Below are 19,519 nucleotides of genomic sequence, written 5' to 3'. Positions count from 1 at the left end.
CATGTAATTTGTAATTTCCTTTCGGTACAGTTTCATGTTATTACGTATTAAAATAATTTGATTCAGTTATTTGAGGAATTGTTCAAAGTTTTCCATTGTGCAAGTATGATTCAATAAACACTGCAAAAACTAAAACCAAAATAGCTTTATTTAATCATTTAATGTTCAAGACAGTTACTGAAAAATCTAGTTCATTAAACATTAACACTCAGAGGCATATAAAAGAAAAAAAATGTAACTTATATGTTCCAAAGAAGAAATGTAGGCCCATGATTCAAATAGTCTGTGAATTTTCTAAAGGATAGGTAAAATAGGTGGTTATTGAAATAAAAGAAATGAGATATTCATCGAATTGTGACTAATTTTGAGAGGCGAAAAGATGCTGGAATCATACTGCCACAGTTACTGTTAAATTTCGTTTTCTCTGACGCTACATTGAAGAATGGATTGTTTTGATGCATTGAACAGAGACTTGTCTAACAATTTGAATGTGTATGTATGTGTGTGTATCTCCTGTATATACTGTATGTATTCATACCTTTCTTCTAAACCTAACTGAGGTGAAAAAGAAAGGATTTAATCAGATTCATAAACACATAAGAGAGAGAGAGAGAGACGTTACTTGAATTCCCGAAAGGGACTCTCTCTCTCTCTCTCTCTATTATATATATATATATGATATATGTGTGTGTGTGTGTGTGTGTGTGTGTGTGTGTGTGTGTGTAAACTATTGTATTTTGCATTGTTTTATCAAGTTCAGTCATTATTTTAGCAATTTTCCTAACTTTCTAAGTTGAAAAATGAAATTTCCTTAACATTTCTAATTTAATGAAAGTTGTCACTCATTTTATGTTACATCCGAACGTCTCATCTATAACAAGCGATTCTGAAAACTTTATAAATCTTGCAGTCGCGTGTTTGACAAAAATGACAATTCTCCGTGGAGGAAAATGCTTCTGAATAACTTTTATTTTTGAAAAATCTCTCTGTAAAAAGTAGTTTATTCTGTTCCACGGATTTTGGTGAAAGATGAAAAAAAAAAGACTTATAACGAAACAATATGTACAATTCAAGTAAACAGCACACTCATTATCACGTTGTTTGCAATTGGTGTAAAATTATTTGCTACAGGATAAGAATATATATATATATATATATATATATATATATATATATATATATATATATATATATATATATATATATATATATATATATACATTTGTGTGTGCATGTGTGTATTATCGACAATGGAATCTGAATCCTCTCTTTTTATACTAAAAACCCACAACTAGAAGTGCTAATACAGACACTGCTTGGGTATACACACTTGGAAGCAAATATATCAACCATGCAATCTGATTTGACTCTTCGTATATTGCAACCCTTCAACCTGAACTGCTTACCGCAGACGCACTTCGTGTATATAAACTTAGAAGCAAATATAATGACACTTTAGATAAAACTAACAAAGAAAACAATATATGATAATTAAATAAGTTAATAAAAAAAGAGGCCATAAAAAGTGTCAAATAAATACAAAAGGAATGCAATTTTGCCAGCCAATTTGACTGCCGTCTGTGGAGAAATTATTGCAACGTAGACAGTCTTTATGATACAATAATTATCAAACAAATGAAGCAATAAGTGACATGCACAAGTATTTCGAAAGTGATTTCCTTATTAATGGCTTGTCTTTTTGCTAGCAAAGAAATAAGAATATCGCTGGAGATAACCTTACCTGTTTTCACACTAATGCTCTCAGATATCACTTCAAACGCTAAGCTACTAAATCTAGGGGAAGATAAGGAGTGTGATATTGAAAAAGAAAAAGGTTTTACACAAATGAAGACAGTGAGAATAAGCGTAACAAAGACACTAGGAAGAAAAGAGAGAGTCGGAGAAGTATCTTCCCTTTAATCTATACGTCAGTTGCATTCTATAAGACGGAACGTGACGAGTTATCTACGTAACTACAGATACAAGGATTTTGTTTGGATATCATATAATAACTCAGTGACGAGAGGCAGAAAATTGTTTAATGTAGATGTCATATGCAAAAAATACTAAAAATTGAAAATCATTGAAGAGAGAGAGAGAGAGAGAGAGAGAGAGAGGGTTTGTGAATTGTTGAATGTAGTGGAACATAATTTTTTTTAATAAAAATTGTACCCTGTTATTCCCGTTTGGAAAATATAAACCACAAATTGATAAACGAAAAATAATTGTGGAAGAGACGAAGGAGAAAATGAAAAGGATAAGCCTTTAAATATGATTAAATATGAGGAAGTAAAATCTATTAGGGGACGCGAAAAATAAAAGCAACCACCCCACCCCCTACCGTCATCCCCTCAAACCAACCCCCCGCCCCCTTCTCCCGGGGGTTGGGTGCCAGGTTCACTGCTTGAGCGAGATAAGGAAAATGAAACAAAAGTTTTCCATATGACCTATTGCTCCTTCCCTGAGAAATGTCTAAAATGCTGTCAAATGTTTTTCCAGAGTTAGCATAGCCTGGCTTTTAATACAAAGACCAGGAAATGACTGTAGGATAAATATTCCAAAGGCGAACGTTATTACAAGACCCTAAATATTCAAGGTGTATGATGAATAAAGGAACAAAATCTACCAAAAGACAAAGGGATCTTTCAAATTCGAGGTGTACAATGATACAATGAGATCCTACAAATATTGGTGCAATATACGGAAATCCTAAATATTAATGGTTTGCAGTAACGGAATGATAAAGTAATATATTTGTTTCATTAAAATCAGAATAAGAATTAACACACATTTCTCATCGACGATATGAATTTAATTTAGAAAATTTTAGGGTAAAAGAATTCTTTTTTTTTAACTCCATTCACAAATTAATTTTACGTAAAATTACATTTACCAGAATTCTTTTTCCGTTGATATGCGCAATATACCCGAGACACGCTAAGCCATCTCGCGTGACTACAGGTATTGCATAATTCATATTGCCGCCCCAGAATAATATGAATATGTTTTCTCTTTTATTTTAGCGTTTATTCTTTTATTCATTTATTTCCCTCCTCTTTGTCGTTGTAATAAGAGAATCTGAAATGTTACTTTGAGACTGGACAATTTTACCTGTGGACATTTAGTGACGATTTACCTTTATCAGAGGAGTAATCACCTAGAAATTTATGAGAATTCATTGTTTTCTCTACTAAAAGGCTAAATTATTTAAAAAGAAAAGCCACTGGTTACCTCATACATAACTGATTGACTTTTAAATAATAAAAGACAAAATTGTTTATGAAGAAAAAAAAAGCCGATTTCCTCAATTTTCAAATGTAACTGGTCCTTAGAATTTCAATGAAAAGTAATTTTTTCATTTTCGTGTATACATACCCATACCCTGTAAAGAGCAAACTAATGTAAAAATGTGAATACTGATTATGTATAGATTCATGGGATCAAATCTAAAATCATTCTTCTCTTTCCAATGATTTTGCAAGATTCTCTCAAGGATCGCTACACCGGTTCAGTATAAATGTCTTTATGTACCCAAACCTCTCGATTGATAAGTACTTGAATAATTATACGAATGTCAAATTAATCTGAAAACAAAGATGGAGTTGAAAGCGATTGAAGAGAAGTGATGATAGCTAAGAACGAAAACTCCATTGATTAAATTTGTTAAATAGAAAAAATTAGATTGAAAAAAAAAAACCTTTAATATGATTTTAATGAAACAGTCTGTGCAACTGCATATTAATTTCTCAACCAAAGGAGCATTGATGATTAATTAATTCACATCAAAAGAGGCAACGGCTGTTATGAAATCACTGTAATATACAATAACTAAATTTCCTTCGTTTCGCGACTGATGCTTCCTGATTTCATTAAACAAATCGTGGAACAGTTTCAGCTAATCTCACAGAAATAATTCTCGAGGATGCCAGTTTTAGATAATAATGTTTCCCCGAACGAGCTTGAAATCATGAGAAACATTTATATCTACTATCTTTATTTTGCCTCGAAACGTATTATGGAATCGATATTTGTATTGCGTTTGGAATCGGCTGTTATCTGTCTATCAGCTCTAGGAGAAATTGCTCAAAGGAAATAGTAAAGAACGTGTACTAATCTTCACAATGGTTCTAAGACCATGAAGGGGCTTTTTGGAAAACTTGTGATAGCTCATGTTATTATAATAATATATATATATATATATATATATATATATATATATATATATATATATATATATACACATGTATGTATATGTATATGCATGTATGTCAATTTGTAATTAAATCCTGAAGACGCCGCCGATAGGTGGGGAAACGGTCCTTCGACTATAATGAGTAAATGGAAAGAAATGCGATTAATTTTTCCTTATTCCTGAGAAGCTTGCTTGAAGAGAGAAAGAAGTAGAGACTGATTCAAAGTCTAGATAAAAAGACAGTATAAGCGAATAATGCCGTCGACTTCAACAGTAATTGCATAAGAAAGAAAGTATGCCCAACTAGCATGTATTTACATATATATGTATATTTATATATATATATATATATATATATATATATATATATATATATATATATATATATATATATATATATATATATATATATATATATATATATATATATATATATATATATATATATATATATATATATATATATATATATATATGTATATATATATATATATATATATATATATATATATAGTACACTCACATCCTATTCATATATATTTATATAAAGTCATATATTTATCTCTGTGTCTCTCTCTGTCTCTCTCTCTCTCTATATATACATACTCTCGGCTGTATCCCCAAATACATGCAACTTTGGATGTTTTAACCATAACAAAAAAATCATGACAGTGTTCTGTGTATGAGTCTTCACAACCTTTTGGTGGCAGGGTTTTTGAACGAAGTCCTTATGTGGTTTTATCACAACTTTGTCCTTTGGTCAGACGGATGGATTAGTGTTTTATACACCGCACAGCAGAAAATTACCTTTTCTGAACAACCGTATTTCAGAACAAATTAAAACGAAATAAAAACGCTAATCTTTTTTTTTTTATTTTACATTCAGTCACACGTAACCAGATAATTAAAAATTATTCTGTTATTTTCAGTATAGAAATTATTTAATATCGAAAATTCAACTATAGATGGTAGTTAAAAAGATTGGAAGGTGTTGCAACTTGGGGCAGTGAGGTGTAATGACAGTGCACCACGTGATGTCCCTACGGGAGAACATTTAACTATAGAAAAAAAAATCAGTCCTTGAAATTATAATTACCTACAGACATTCTCATTAAGAGGGACTGGAACATTTCACAGAAATATTTGAAATAGAGATGAATATCAGTTAGGCTACATAACTTCAATATAACTTGCATTTAGCCACAGTGCAAGAAAACATCCTAATTCCTGTTTTTGACTTTGCTTTCAATTAATGTTTCGGATACCACTAAAAAAAATTACACATTTAATTAATTCTCCGACAGTTCCTTTCCAGAAAGCGCTTGGGTCTAGACTCTCCCGATTATCCCTCAAAGCCTCACGTTATTCATCACGAACTATTTATGCGCCGTCATCATCAACTGTATCTATTAATAGTACAGTCCATTTGGATATCAATAAGACGAAGAGAATCGGTGAAAGGATCATATTAATAAGCACAATACAGACCCGTTAAACTGGATTTGATGAAGGAATTGAAGCCTTTGAGTTATAAGCGTCAAATACTTTCACTGATCGCTTTTCGTATTCGTTATTCCAAATCAGGCCTTTGAGGGATGGGTAGTATTTGTAAATGAATACTCTAAAGGCTGTACATGAAGATCATGTATATATATATGTATATATATATATATATATATATATATATATATATATATATATATATATATATATATATATATATATATAAAATATATGTACATAATATATTTTATGTAATTTATATATATACATAAACATATATGCAATGTATATATGGACATACATATATATGCGTATATATATAATTATATAAATTTCCTTATTTATATTTCGGAATCGATGCGTTGAACCTGTGAAGAAAACGAATGTTTATTAGCAGTAAAAATTTATTTTCAACAAATCCTGAGAACTGAGAATTAAGCAAACTAACAAACAACACCAACATGAATGACAGGCGGACACAGGGATATTTAACCGATAAGAGAAAGATAACACAAAACGAAAGGCGAAAAGAGTGATAACCACTAATAAGAAAAAATGATAAACAAATGAATATGGTTTTAACGAAGAAAAATAATTGTAAGAATAACGAGGGCAATTATTTCAATAATAAATTTTAATAGTGACGAAGATAATAAAACCAATAACAAATTACAATAATAACGAGAGCAATAATATCATAAACAAATTATGCTAATAATGAAGGCAATGATATCAGTAACAAATTACAATGACAATGAAGGCCTAAATGTCAATGACAGATTATAATGACACAGAAGGCAATGACATCAATGACAAATTATAATATTAATGAAGGCAATATCAGCAACAAGTCGTAATATTAACGAAGTCAATAAAACCAATAACAACAGCAGTGATAATAATAATAATAATAATAATAATAATAATAATAATAATAATAATAATAATAATAATAATAATAAACACCAGCGATTTAAACCCACTGAAAGAGAGAGAAGGAAACCGAACGAAATCCTTCTCCACAAAACTAATAGATAAATCCCGCCCCATTTCTCCGCCGGCGGTAAATCCCCACGACGGAGCAAATGAATCCTCGTATATCAAGGACGGAGATTAGCTCTCTCTCTCTCTCTCTCTCTCTCTCTCTCTCTCTCTCTCTAAGTCACACGAATTTGCAGGTTCAAGGGGCGTCATCGATTCATTACAATCTTAGTTTAGGTTAGGTTATGATTTGTCACGATAGGTGACATCAATACATTTAATCAATTTATGTTTTGCCTTTACGTCAAAAGAACGGCTGGGCGGTACCGCATATGGAATATAAAATTTAGGCCAAAGCCAAGGGCCCAGCTCTGGGACCTACGAGGTCATTCAGCGCTGAAAGGGAAATTGAGAGTAAGAGGTTTGAAAGGTGTAACAGGAGGGAAAACCTCGCAGTTGCACAAAGAAACAATTGTTAGGAGAGGGTGGAAAGTAATCTGGAAGGGAGAGAATATGAATGGAGGTACAGTTAAAGGAATGAAAGGGGTTGGAGCTAGGGGCCGAATGCACGTTGCAAAGAACCTTAAGTAATGCCTACAGTGCAATACGTTGGGTGTAGCGACGGCAACCCCCCCACCCCTACGGAGTCAAAATACACACGATTTAATAATTACCTGATTTATAGACCCACGATTACTATAATCAAATAAGGAATTAATTTCTCATCAGTGAACTCTACAGCTCTGGATAAATATCGTAGGCTGTGTGAATTAATTAATGCAATTCGGAGCTCGTTATCTCATTTATGTGTGCGAATGCGATACGAATTTCATCAGTGAATCAATGGTAATTATTAGATTATAGAACTTGATGCTTAATATGAAAATCACTGTTTAATCATTGTTTACTTCAACAAATGAAATTTAAAAACTAGATATTTCAGGAAATAAAAACGTTAATGATGTTTGGTGCGTTTTATTTACCAATTACTGTAATTGCCTTTGTTATATTTCATTGTCAGCCCTACGCGCAATGCACGCTCTCTTTAAAAAAAACAAATTTTTATTAAAATAGTTTTTTCCCTTTTAAAGCTATTTCATACTTAAACTGCTAAATCGTGGATTATTATTATTATTATTATTATTATTATTATTATTATTATTATTATTATTATTATTATTATTATATACTTTCTGTAGATATCATCACCAACACCACAGCATTGTTACCAAAACATCGTTGTGCTCATCACCAACACTACAGCATTGTTACCAAAACATCCTTGTGCTCATCACCAACACTACAGCATTGTTACCAAAACATCCTTGTGCTCATCACCAACACTACAGCATTGTTCCCAAAACATCCTTGTGCTCATCACCAACACTACAGCATTGTTACCAAAACATCCTTGTGCTCATCACCAACACTACAGCATTGTTCCCAAAACATCCTTGTGCTCATCAGCAACACTACAGCATTGTTACCAAAACATCCTTGTGCTCATCACCAACACTACAGCATTGTTCCCAAAACATCCTTGTGCTCATCACCAACACTACAGCATTGTTACCAAAACATCCTTGTGCTCATCACCAACACTACAGCATTGTTCCCAAAACATCCTTGTGCTCATCAGCAACACTACAGCATTGTTACCAAAACATTCTTGTGCTTTGCACAAGGAGAGTTAAAAATATCTGTTGCTGAGCTTTGCGACAAGTGTGACCTCAACAGATCGTGGATGAAGGCCCTTTCCCAGACGAGTACGACGCGCTAACTCTCAGGATCAAGAAACTCAAACACTAAACAAGTGATAGTGGAAAACTACCAGACAGGGAATCTTCAGACAAATGCTAAATCACAGAAACCATTTTTTAGGCTAATGAAAAATCACCACTTCAGGCGACTTGTGTTCCATGGATTGTCCCTGACAGTTAGACAAGCCTGAAAGTGGGTAGTGCTGCGTCAGTGCACCGCATTAGGTCTAAGGTTCTTTGCAACGTCCCTTCGGCCCCTAGCTGCAACCCCTTTCATTCATTTTGTTGTACCTCCTTTCATAGTCTTTCCTCCACCTTACTTTCCACCTTCTTCTAACAATTGTTTCATAGCGCAACTGCGAGGTTTTCCTCCTGTTACACCTTTGTAACCTTCTACTCTCAGTTTTCCTTTCAGCTCTTGGCTTTTGGCCTAAATTGTATATTACATTCTATTCTGACAGTTAGGCAGGAGGAATACATTCCTTCCAGAAAGCACGCTTCATTAAAGTTGATCTGTGTGGATGTCATGTTTTCAAGACAATAAGTTTTTACATAGATTGTTTCGTAGAAGCATTGCCATTTTCAGAGGCACAAACTAAGATATTGTTTCTTAGAATTTTGATCCATTAACTTTTATTCTATACAAAAAAAGTGTGTGTGCGTATGTGGCAAGAGAGAGAGAGAGAGAGAGAGAGAGAGAGAGAGAGAGAGAGAGAGAGAGAGAGAGAGAGGGAGAATCGTACTAGAGTTTCAACTTAGCTCTTGCTCTTTTTTCTGCAATGACACACAAAAAAAGTTATCACTCAAGACTAGTTGGAGCCACATGAATTTTTTTTTTTTATTTCAGTCTGGATAGAAATTATGGACTACCTGGAATAGATCCGCCCTGACCTAGTACAAGACATATTGGATTGTGCAAAGCTGCTGACACAGAGTGAAATGAAATAGTTGTTTGAAGGATTTATTCATGGCTTGAAATTAATATGATGCAAAATGATTGCTGATAGTAACTCAAAGCCTAGTTGGCTTACATGAACTGAAATTATAGTGTATATATATATATATATATATATATATATATATATATATATATATATATATATATATATATATATATATATATATATATAGATATATATATATATACATATACAATTTATACATAATTTTGTGTATAATAAATACATATATGCAGTACACACACACATACTGTATATATATTACATACAGTTATGTATGTGTATATACATACATACATACATACATACATATACAGTATGTATACAGTATACGTGTGTGTGTGTGTGTGCGAATTTTTGTTGTCAACCTTTGTCAGACTGAGTCACTTCGCAGTCTAGAAATAATCAAGGAATTAAAACTGTTTCCTTTAAGGCGAAATGACCTTCCTAAAGTTCATGCCATTAAAAGGTTAAAAAACTGAACTTTCATTTTCTCTCTCTCTCTCTCTCTCTCTCTCTCTCTCTCTCTCTCTCTCTCTCTCTCTCTCTCTCTCTCTCATTAAAGTAAAACTCTTCATTGAATCGGATATTGGAGGGAGGGATTTTATTTCAAATGAGTCTTTAAAAAATTATCACGGAGTGCTGCAGCATTTGGGAATGGAATGCTTCCTAATAATAATAATAATAATAATAATAATAATAATAATAATAATAATAATAATAATAATAATAATAATAACTAGGATCTTAGGATTACCTTTTAAATATTCTTTATATATCTTTAAACCTTATAACTCAGCACATGATCATCGGCCTAGGGGAAGAATTTCCTAACCGTTGATAATTTTCAGATCGATCATCTTTCGTGTTAAGAACAAGAATATTACAGTACGAAATATTTTTTTTTATCTCAAGTAAAATCTGTTACAAAAAACTTGTCGGCTTGCTTTCGCTATGAAGAGATACACTTGCAAGATATGAGAGGAGTTTGGAAACGCTCATGCAAAATTGTTGAAAATAATTTATTTGTAAGTATGTGCGCATGTATGTTCGAGTGTGTCTGTGTATGAATGTATGTTTATACGTCATCGATACACGTTTCTGTTTGAAACAGGGTTTATAAAAAAACAATCAGATGCTGGACCGTGTTACAGATCTGATAATACGAATAACAACCAGGATACCTCTTTGAGTCTACAGCTGACAGATTAAGGTGCAACCCAGGCTCACAGAACTAGACCGACGTCGTCTGATACTTTTCCTCCCAGTGGACGGTGGTATTAATGCCCTTTTCTGCTTCGTCCGTTAATAACAATGATCACTGAAATAATGATAATCAACGTGGCTACCATTCCAAGTCCTTTCCGTCAGGTTTTGTTTTTTTGCACTCAAAAATGACTCCCTCCATTGCGGGTCCAGCCTGTGGCTTGGGTTTGATGTCCGTTCATCCAACCTCTATTGATCCAAGAGGACAATCCTAAACAGAGTGAGGGGTCTGTCACGTCAGATGAGTCTCACCATGATTGGGGAGAAGAGAAGGGAACTGGGGTGTGGGATAATGGGAGAGGCCTTCATGTATCACGTGAATACAAAGGAAAAGGCATCAGTTGTAGATAGGAATAGAACGGAAGAAGTGTACCTCCTTGCAGTAGACTTTACCGTACAAATCTCTTTGTTGGTTCTGATTGGCCAATACACGATGCAGAAGACTGGTAAAAAACTCTGGATAACCCTCATTATTTACAAAATTTAAAGGCAGAAATGAGAGAGAGAGAGAGAGAGAGAGAGAGAGAGAGAGAGAGAGAGAGAGAGAGAGAGAGAGAGAATTAAGTATACCTTAGTTTTACCAGACCACTGAGCTAATTAACAGCCCTTCTAGGGGTACTTTCTTGGAAAAGGATTTTGATTCTTGAAGGAGAATAATTAAGATTTAGGGTGTACTTCTATTGAAGGTTTTAGCAACAAGAGCTTGTATGCAGTAGTATTAATTACCTAAAAGACTAAGCTTAACAACAAGTAGATTCTATTTGCTATTAAGCTTACTAATTTACATATACCATGCCCTAATGTCTAGTCCCAGTGTGTGGCATGTGAGCAGCCTATACTATATCGCAAAACATATGTGAGATTTATATACCTCTTGAGACCTCACACATGCTTGGCCATGTATTTGCATTTGTAATTATGTTGAAAAGGAAATTTATGTGTTATGCAAGGGAGGAAAACGTGTTTTCTTTAAGGACTTTGTAATATTACCGGATCTCCACCTTGATTAAGGTGATTGTTGTCTAGATATCGAAGTATTTCGGGAAAAATCTAAAGGTTTGCAAGATGTCAAAGGTAATGTCATTGCAACATTCTTCGAAATCTTATCGTATGCTTAGTTTAACTTCGTTCTGCTTTTCCTTAACAACAACATAAAAAGTTACTGTGAACATTTTAGGGTATCATATTCATATTCATAGCATGGAGCATTTGTTAACAGTGCATTTAATTAATAAAAGTTTGTATGTGCATTAGCAGAGGCAGCATAAAAAAGTTTAGTTCTTAAGACGAGATCTCATGCTATTTGCTAATCAATCATTTTCGCGAATTAAGCAAAGTTGCACATAATTTTTTTCTTGCTCCGTATCCTCCCTTGTCAAACGTAGCACAAAAAGTGGTTTAGCTAATGTCAAAGGTTCTTTTTTTCATTTCCATCTTCTCCCCAACCTCTCTCTCTCTCTCTCTCTCTCTCTCTCTCTCATGCTTTCCCTTCGTATAAATGAAAACTCGAAACCAGGACTTCCTTTGTTATGTTAGGTAAATAATACTTATCAACAGAGTCACCAACTGGAGCTGCTAAGGATACTGGTATGTTGAATTTCAGAGTGCGGAAAGTGATAATGATTCTGGTAGGAAACGTTGTGAGTCACTTTCGGTATGCGCGTTGTATTTGCAAGAACTTCATTATCCAGAACATTTGTTTTGCTACGTCATTCAGTGCACGTTTCACTCAGCTCCACCTATCGCTTCATTGTTCTGCAAAGTATTGTCAAGTAATATTTCTGACGGAAATCTTAGATTTCGTACGCTGTACGTGCCAGAGAAACTTATACGAGAATAAGTACGGATGTCATGTATAAGAATTCAGCGTCAACTCTATTGAAAGTTTAGAGCTGCTCGACTAACTCAACATACTGAAAATAAACATAGTTGGCATTTGGATGCATCGTGACATAAGTGTACTATATTTACGGTACGACAACTGCAGTGTCGTACTTGAATTTCTTACTTCATGCTTCCTATCTCTTTAAAACGATTTCTAAGGCACGATCGAGCTATTCCTGGTTCATAAATGATTCAAGGCAATAAATGAATATATGGAAAATTTCCATTTAAAGTTTTAGAAATAAAATAAAAACAAAGCGAAGTTGCGCTGCGCTATGTCGGTGTGCACCGCTGCCAGACTACCTAAAACCGGTCTGCTCTACTGCTTTGGCCAAACGTACGGAGTCCGACCAGCCTCTCCACTTGAGCTCTGAGCAGTCTTGTGTGAAATAGTGCCAAGAAGGTGTGTTGCAAAATCCGTTCTCGAAAACTTGTGAGGAATTTCCTTTTTATCGCCCACGATCTATAATTTGCAAGTGAAACCAAGGAGTGACAAGTGCGCCATCTTAAAGGTGAGCTTTTTCAACCAATGATTATTTCTGCATTACTATAATCGCAGGACTTAACTTCATTTCAAACTGCCGAGTTATCGAACGGCTATCTTGTCATAATGTGACATTGTCACGGAAGTCGTCGGGGGGTAATTTAAAGGTTTATTTTGATGCACAACGCACACCGCCGCTGCAGGCGTGTAATGCACGGAACGGTTATTGCACGTCGTGCGTATTTTCCCAAAACGTGCAACACATGGTTGCAGCGCCCTCCTCTGGGGGACCCCGTGGCTTAGTAGGTTAGCACAAGGGAACTTTTCTCATACATTTTGGCCACGATGAGGATAGTGTTACTCGCGTTTGTACCATTCTTGTATTTCCACTTTGTTACCTAGTAGTATTTTATCCGAAAAAGTTAATGAAATGGCTCACATTATCATTAATCGTTGGCGATATCTTTATGTGGTTGGTGAAATTATTTTTTTATAAGTTCATTTTGTTGTAAGTTATGCATTCATTTTGTTAGCTTACGTTTCATCATCGATGAACTTGACTTGGGAAAAACTTTATATAATAGCCTATATTATCATTAATCTTTGGAGAAGTCTTTATGTCGTTGCAAAAATGTTTTAATTGTAAGTGAGTGAAGTTACTCATTCGCTCTCCACCTTTGCATGTTTCATCGCGATAACAGTGTGGCGTTACGTCACTGAATGGGTTCCGCTTAGGCTTAGTGTCATTCATATGCAGTGCCTACTATTATATACTTTCGTTTGCCAACTTTTATCATACGTTATACCTGTTGCTTTGTGAATGACAACGTGGGCCCCTGTTTGTAAACAGGATGCATGTACGTGCGTGGCCGTGTGCTTCAGATAATGAAAGAGTAATTTGATGCGTTTGATGGTCAGCTAATTAACGTAATGTTTTTACATTAAGCTGATGACACGCAGTTAAGGGCGTTGGATCATGACGATGAGTACCCCCATTAATATAACGGGCAAAAAAATGATGAAATCACTAAAGGGGTAGTATAGCCCAGCCACGAGAGACAGATATGGAGGTCAGGGGATACAAAGGATGGGATATGGCGTAGGGCTTTACTCCGCAGCCTGATAAAGTATGATGAAAGCGAAAAATAGAAGTAGGAGTCTTTTCTCAATCAGTATAGAAAGCGAGTGCCATTATAATACGCACAACGCTAACCATACCCGAAGAGAGAGACACTTGCACTTCTTCAAGCAATACAATTTGAAGAAATATAGCAAACGTATTCACTCAGAAGCGCGTGATTATATAAACGCGACGCTTCTTTGTGGATAACATTTTTTTTTTCCTTTTTCTTTGTTGTCGTGGATATGGTTGAACTCATTCCGATTGCTGCTGTTGCTTTTGCAGACTAATGTTCAACCAAAACCGGGGCCGGGTCAGTGTTGGGTAATACTAGCATCAGGCGCTCTTGCATAATTTTCGCATCATCATGGGCGGTTCGTCCAAACCGAAGCCTATTCTACATGCGTATTACAATAGCACTCGCTTCCTATACTGATTGAGGAAAGACTTCTTCTTCTGCTTTTCGCTTTCATCACGATTCATCAAGTTGCGGAGTAAAGTCCTACGCCCTACGCCTTCTTTTGCATCCCTTGACTTTCATATCCGTCACGTGGCTAGGCTTAACTACTACCCCCTTTGTGATTTCATCACTTTTCTTTGTCTGTGATTTCAGTCCTCTTTTGCAATGGCAACGCCTTAGATCGGGAAGAATGTGGTAACAAAGGAATGAGGTTTATTTAGGTTTTAGATATAGGTTTCTTAGACCAATGTGGCTTCTTCGTGATTATGGTCAGGTCAGCTCGTTTGCTGCATAATTATAGTTATATATATATATGTGTGTGTGTGTGAGTGACAACATTCTGTTTAGGCTCTTTATTTAGGGTAGGTCAGCAATCGCGAAAACCAAAACTGCGTAGGTAAACTCAACGTGTGTGATAATTTTTAATCGAGATAATTGACAGTAAGTCAGCCAGCTTTTCCCAACACCACTTATTATTCACACACATCAAGAAAACGGCGTCTCTCCTAATGTTGTGAGCAGTCCGTACCTGAGCATCAGAAAATTTGAATTTTGATGGCTAATTTGAATGTCATACTGTAACTTTAAAATTTCATTATTTAAAAAAAACAAACCCCGAAAAGTACCCCTCCAGAATACGAGCTTTCAGAAAAACTAAGTAACGGCTGTATCTTTTACCGTTAGTGCTCCAGAGATATATGTTAAAAGTCCCTCACCCGCCCAACCCTACCACATCCCCTGAACGCCAAAAGTCGATATCTGGATCTCTGGAACGGCTGGACGGATTTCGATGAAATTTGGCACGATTGGAGACCTTAGTGGGAAGTCTTTAAAGCCAGAGTTTCGCTCCGGTCGGTTGAATATTTCCAGAGTTATAAAGTGCCGAGATCCGGGGTTTTGTGTACTCGGGGTGGCTGACCTTTACTAACCGCCAACTACCGGAGTACTGTGGCGGTTGATTTATGGCGCTGTAGAGCCATAGAAACGATTGAACACGTGATTGATAAAACTGTAAAATTGGCTTAATGTCGTTTGGTAAAAGATAATGTCTGTGTTGCCAATGTCGTTTGGTAAAAGATAATGTCTGTGTTGCCAATGTCGTTTGGTAAAAGATAATGTCTGTGTTGCCTCCCAATAAGCACACGAAATATCTTGTGCCGTATTATATCAAACTAGATATCGGAGCTTAAACACTTCGAAGAATTAGAAGGTTTGAAATTCTTTAACAATCTGCGTATATTAGCCTGATGCTTTTTTTCAAATTGGTCTTAGGAGAGGCAACCACACAAGTATCAAGATATGTCGTAATCTTTGCCATTATGTAGAGCATAGAATAAACGTAGCTCGAATATTACTTTCGAGATGAGGCTTAGACCTACCCTAAGCTAGGCCAGACCTTTGGGTAACTATCTTAACGTGTGAGTGGTTATAACGATTACTAGTAAGTGAATACTTATGAAATGTGTACAAAAAATAAAAATTAAAGTGTACTGCAGGTAAGAGTTGAACAAAAAATAAAAAATTAAACTCTGTACTGCAGGTAAGAGTTGAACAAAAAATAAAAATTAAACTCTGTACTGCAGGTAAGAGTTGAAGAGATTATATTATTAGCCTACTTACAGTGGGTTTCCCGGATCCATGATCTAGGCTAGCCAAGGCGTAGTCGCCACCCGAGTTAGGTGGAACAGGTTAGCGTACCTTATTATCAAATATCTCCTTATGTTCGGACATATATTAGCATACTTTCTTATAGGTCTAGGGTAATACTATGATGCCTGTAGGGGTTCTTCATCATATCTGAAGTACTCATTGGTTTTCGATCAGTTCTCTTTTCCGAGCGTGGAAAGGCTTTCCCTTTTTCATATATGAAGCAAATGCTCTCTTCTACTCCTTTATGATTAATATATATTTGCTGAACAAGAGCAAAAATACGATATAATAAAACTTCTCTAATCTGACAATTTAGCAATAATCGAGGCAAGCTACATTACCTCCATGTACAGTGCAAGTGAGGGATTTTAAAAGCTTGTTAGAAAAAAATATCGTCGGTGTGTAGTATGTTAGAGAGAGAGAGAGAGAGAGAGCAGCTTTAGTCCGAGATTATTACCATATATGGTAATGTTAGTTATTGTTCTGGTACACGATCTCCTCCTCTGGGGTCGTCATTTGGATTTCCTGATCGAAATCCATGGATGGCCAAGCTTTACCCATAAACGACAATATGAAAAGAGTAAAACGGATGTGACACTTCTCAAGGTTGCATTTTATGCCCCGTACACGTCATCGTGTTTTTTCCTTGACGTCCTGAACTACCTCCTTACCTTGACCAAATGTTTTATCATTAAATTGGCTCTTGGTTGGTTAAAAAAGTAATTTGAAGCTATAAGAGTTATAAGAGAAATTTTAAAGATCATTGGATAAAAACTCATGCTAAACGCCAATAGGCCTAAGGTTACCGAGCCATAGAAACTTGATAGTACTACAATGCATTTCCTTAACGCTTCGGGTTTTAGACTTATAAGGAAAATAAAAAAAGGAAATTGAACTCAATACCACAGTATCAGAGATAGATGACCTCAGATCGAATTGGAATTGAGAAAATAAATTTCGTTCTATGCATTCAAGATCGAAAGATGGAAGGAATCAACTTTCCAAGCAGTGAGACTTGTCGTAGTCTTGCAAAGCGTTTCACTGAGATTTTACAATAGGCCTAATAACGGGGTGCCTACAATAAAAATGTATTACGTACAAATACTGTTACACTCACCAAGAGCCACAATAAAGAACGTAAAATTTTATTGATAGACCGATGTAAAAGTACAGATGCAAGTGGTACTAGATGCCTCAACTTGGGAATACTAAACCGTTTGGCTACTCCAGGATGACGATTCTTTTACGCCAAAAGTGCAGGAAATTCATTGCTTAAAAAAAAAACTGCCATTAGCAATTTCCGGGAAATATATTAAATTAGACTGAAAACTTAACTGAACCAACCTTTGGTACACGTTAATGAAGAGGATAACATGACTTGTCGAAAACAGTGTGCGCTGTCATTCTCGCTCCGCTCGCTACTGCAAACCTCTCAAGGTTGATGATCACACATGACACCAGCTCAAGAGTAAAATAACTTTCGTAGATAAAAAATGTTTGAGAAAAGGGGCTTGTTAATTGCATTAGATTTCCAGAATATTGTAGTAATTGGAAATATTGAAAAATGAGAGACCTTTGATTCTTATGTAGATAAAGAAAAAAGAAAGATAGATTCCCCTTATAGTGTTCACTTTTCTGCTTCCTGCTAAAGGGCAGCGCTATTTTAATCAACTTCTTATACAGTACGCATCGTGCCTGAACTTCTCACTTTGTTGAAGAATGTCCAGTTTTTTTCATTTGCGACCATTTTAATGTCAAGGGGGAAAATTGCATTAAATGAATTTAAGAAGTGTGTTGTATTTTATCTTCTGAACGAACTTCTTTTATTTTATGCAATGTTCGTTTTCTAAGATTCTAAACTGCATTTGAAATGGGTTTAAGATATTACTCGATTTACTTTGAAGGAAGAATTTGAATATTCACTGATGTCAGTGGCTGCAAATAGACGTCTGTTCCTAGTGCGTATATGTATAAATAAATGATACACTATCGAGAAATACATTTATATATTTTTTTAGTTTTTTTACTTATTTCAACTGACAAAAGTCTCGAGATTTACGCAGTGCTTGACGTTAGAACGATGTTTTATATTGCATATATATACATATAGCCTATACATTTTATACATATATATATATATATATATATATATATATATATATATATATATATATATATATATATATATGTGTATGTATATATGGGTGTAGTATATTATATTATTTATAATTTTTATAAATATATAGGAAAGTTAATTTTGTATATAAGTATATTTATCAGTTTGTTATTTTTTTTAATTTTTAATTTTTTTTTTTTTTTTTTTTTTTTTTTTCCATCTTAAGCGAATTGCAGGCGTTCAGTGGTCGGTTTGGATAGCATGCAAGCGAGCTTTGAGAGGCGTGTACTGAGCAACTTAACGCCGTAAAACATTGCGAAAATAGATGGCGTTGAATGTCCACTTTGCCTGGTCGACAAGAAAGGTAAATACAAGTCAGAAGTTTCCATTCAGCCATTTTTGACCTTTTGAAGGCGTCTTCCCTTCCAGTGCGAGGAGAAAAATTTACATTTTAAATTGCTTATTTTTTTTTATCGCCTACCAAGTTTTGGAATTCTTAGCCTATTCAGTTTTCCTTAATCCTTTTTATCATCTGTTACTTATAGGACTGGTTTTTGTTTTTGGTGCAATTTATCACATATACTCCATTCTTATTCTCTTTACTCAGTGGCCTGTCCTAGACAGGGGCCCCGTTAGGTTACTGTTCAGTGAGATTGTGAGTATTGATGTCCACAAAGTGGCGACACACACACACACACACACACACAAAAAGGATAAAAGAAAGTTCTCAGTTTTGAAATTCCATTCCGTGGTCGATGTAGAGATTTGGGATGTTTCTTAATAACTAACCCATGGAAAAAGACTCGTTCAAAATAGCAACCTTGACTAGGAATTAAACTGCATGATGCTTTAGGTTTGTTAATTCGCTGTTCTTATTATGTTTTTGATGCTATCTGCCTTCTTTGCTCTTCTGTTTATTTTTAGTGCATTGACAATGATTTTATACTGTGGTCAGGTCGGCAACGTGAGCCCGTTGTGATTGTGGGATTCGGGTTCGTTTCCCGCCACCAGACATCATAATATCTTCGTATTTCTTGCACTTGGTTCTTAAGGCTTTGTAGTGACAAGCGTGTCTAAAAAAAGCGCGAAGAATTCGAGAAGTTAGGAGGGCATTGTGGCTACAATTACATATGTATCTGGTAAA

At 35.0% G+C, this 19,519-nt stretch overlaps 1 protein-coding gene across 5 annotated transcripts in view; it reads left to right on the top strand.

Moving 5' to 3' along the window:
• Positions 1–12,825: 12,825 nt before the first annotated feature.
• LOC136854203 (uncharacterized) overlaps positions 12,826–19,519 on the top strand; it is a 471,644-nt gene continuing 464,950 nt past the window's right edge. For 2 of the 5 annotated variants that reach the window (XM_067130512.1, XM_067130509.1), the window contains exon 1: positions 12,909–13,057. The gene's annotated coding sequence lies outside the window, so the exon portion shown is untranslated. Of the gene's footprint in view, positions 13,058–19,519 lie in introns of all 5 variants that reach the window. The other 3 variants (XM_067130510.1, XM_067130513.1, XM_067130517.1) reach the window with 3 other exon arrangements.

Source organism: Macrobrachium rosenbergii, chromosome 28, assembly GCF_040412425.1.
Source record: "Macrobrachium rosenbergii isolate ZJJX-2024 chromosome 28, ASM4041242v1, whole genome shotgun sequence".
In the NCBI taxonomy this organism is placed as follows: Eukaryota; Metazoa; Arthropoda; class Malacostraca; order Decapoda; family Palaemonidae; genus Macrobrachium; species Macrobrachium rosenbergii.
Note: the sequence above shows the minus strand (reverse complement) of the source record. Positions and strands in the feature narration are given on the sequence as shown.